The 2,500-nt window shown below is 50.0% G+C and overlaps 1 protein-coding gene across 3 annotated transcripts in view; it reads left to right on the top strand.

Annotated features, from left to right (window-relative positions):
* prkcab (protein kinase C, alpha, b) overlaps window positions 1-2,500 on the top strand; it is a 107,999-nt gene that overhangs the window by 70,506 nt on the left and 34,993 nt on the right. The window lies entirely within an intron of this gene.

The raw sequence follows: 2,500 nt of genomic DNA, 5'->3' as shown, positions 1-2,500 counted from the left end.
ATGATCGATATGTTCCCTCTCCTATTGTCTCGGTTATTGTCCCAGACGGGACTCGGGCCCGCAGACGCCCTCTGAGCTGATGCGTTTCCGCTTCACTGCTGCTGGTGTCGGACGTAAAGATGCCACGAGGCTGATTTAGCTCGGTACGTCTCATTTGCACAATTAAGGCATACAAGTTCAATGCTAATGCCGAATGCTGCTCGGCTACCGCGCATTGACGATGGCAATTATTTAAAACACGGAGGTGTTATCGATCCTTACTCTTTTATGGCGCTAAATTATGAATGGAGCAGAGATGAGACAAGGATTCATCAGAATTGTTCAAATGAATATCTTCAATTTAATCTCCCGTTCTCAAGGCGGGACGGGACAGCGCTGAGAAAATCATTTGTACCTGACAGCATGTGATATGAGATATTGACCTGGCGAGATAGATGATATTCAAATTGCATCAGAGATTAAATTATTTAAAGCTCTATTAGCAGCTCCAGTCTCAATCCCAGGGCTGGAGTCCGTAGGCCCTCGGTATTATCAGATGACATACCGCAGCTCAGCTGTTGAGCTCCTAGGGATACAGTACTGTAGTTCCCCCATATATGGGCACCACATCTGTTGTATGGGAAATCATTCTGTAAGTGCATCGAATGCAGTGCTGAGTATATGAGCCAGAACAACAGAGGCGTTCAAAACAGGAAAACCATTCATATCAGTAAATAACAGAGTTAAACAGCCGGAACACTCTTAGTCTTCCTTTAGATTGAACATGGCTTGATGGCAAAGTTAAACATGGAACAGTGGAACATACAGTACAGGTTCAGGTACAGGTAGAACCCCCTCTGCTCCATGCCCACTCTGACTGAGGCTATGGCACAAGTCTCTGCCGGTGTGTTTACCCACGAGACCGTGTGTGTGTGCCGAGAGAGTGATGTGTTGAAGGGTGAACTGCACCTGTGAAGTGCGGCCAGGTCGCGGGCCCCTTAATTGGCTGTCTGGGGAAGTCCATCTGCCTCCTGACCGGTGCTCCAGGGGCCACCCTGGAGTGTGTGTGTGTGTGTGTGTGTGTGTGTGTTTCACCCACAGTGCCCCCCCCCCCCCCAGGGCACTGTGGGTGAAACCCTGCTTGGTGATTACCGCCGGAGCTTTTCACGCACCGTCACTGTAAACAGCCTCAGTGAAAGTGAGGGGGAGAGAGAGAGAGAGAGAAAGAGAGAGAGAGAGGGAAAAAATAGAGAGAGAGAGAGTGTGGGAGAGAGGAAAACAAAGAGAGAGACGGGGAGAGAGAGGGAGAGAGAGAGTGTGGGAGAGAGAGAGAGAGAGAGAGAGAGAGATAGAGAGAGAGGAGAGGAAATGTCAGCAGCAACAGTTTGCTGTTTTCCCCGCTGCACCTCCGCTCCCCTGTCTCCCTCGGTCCTGTCACTCGGCTCGGGAACCCTTTTACGCCGCGCCAGCAGCTCTGCATCCCACTCGTCACCATGGCAACTCCACTGTCATTAAGGGCGCTGTTTGTTGTACACACACACACACACACACACACACACACACACACACACACACACACAGCACACACACACACACACACACACACACACACACACACACACACACACACACACACACACACACATACAGTGTACAGTACACACACAGACACACAAACACAGACACACACACACACACACACGGGGCATGTTTGGAGAGTCGGTGTGTTTGTGTGCTCAGGTTCCCTGCTTGTATAGATCATGCTATGTATATTTTCCTCCACTGAAAGGGTGTTGATGTTTCTGGGAAGCACATTTTAGTGCGAACATATTGAATGTGTTCTCATAGGCTCTCTGCTCCTTCTCTGTGAAGTGCTAAATATGTGGAAGAAGACACACACACACACACTCACTCACACTCACTCACTCACACATGCACATTCACACATGCACCAGCACACACACACATACACACACACACACACACACACACACACACACACACACACACACACACATCACCATGGCAATGATGAGCCGTGGGCAGAAGGAGCACATTGGAGAGCCTGGCTTGGGAAGGCCCTCTAGCCTGCAGCCAATGGCCAGAGCCTGGCTGTGGCTTCGCCCGTCTGACGGGCAGATGTGCCAAGCTAGCCTGGCATCCTCCCCCCCCCCCCCACCCCCCTCTCGTTTAGGGGGATGGCGGTCCCTGCCCATTGTAGCTTGTCTCTCCGCGACACATGGAGCTGAATGAGGCAGGCTATGCCAGTGGGGTAAATAGCCTCTTTTCCTCCATGCCAGTGTTGTGTATAGCTCCATAATAGAATAGCAATTACTGGAGACAAATCCACACAAAAACAGGAAGAGACTGTTCCAGACTGTTCCATTGTCTTCCATACAGGCCCGTGTAGATACAGGTGTTCTATTCAGAAAAGGTCCTAATGCAACCCCAGTCATTTTGGAATATTGTCAGCTTGTAAAGGCTAAGACTAAACTGAAATGAAGCAACGTTGGGAAAATAG

This window comes from Sardina pilchardus, chromosome 3 (genome assembly GCF_963854185.1).
Source record: "Sardina pilchardus chromosome 3, fSarPil1.1, whole genome shotgun sequence".
NCBI lineage: Eukaryota > Metazoa > Chordata > Actinopteri > Clupeiformes > Clupeidae > Sardina > Sardina pilchardus.
The sequence above is the reverse complement of the archived record's forward strand: the minus strand, read 5'-3'. Positions and strand labels throughout refer to the sequence as shown.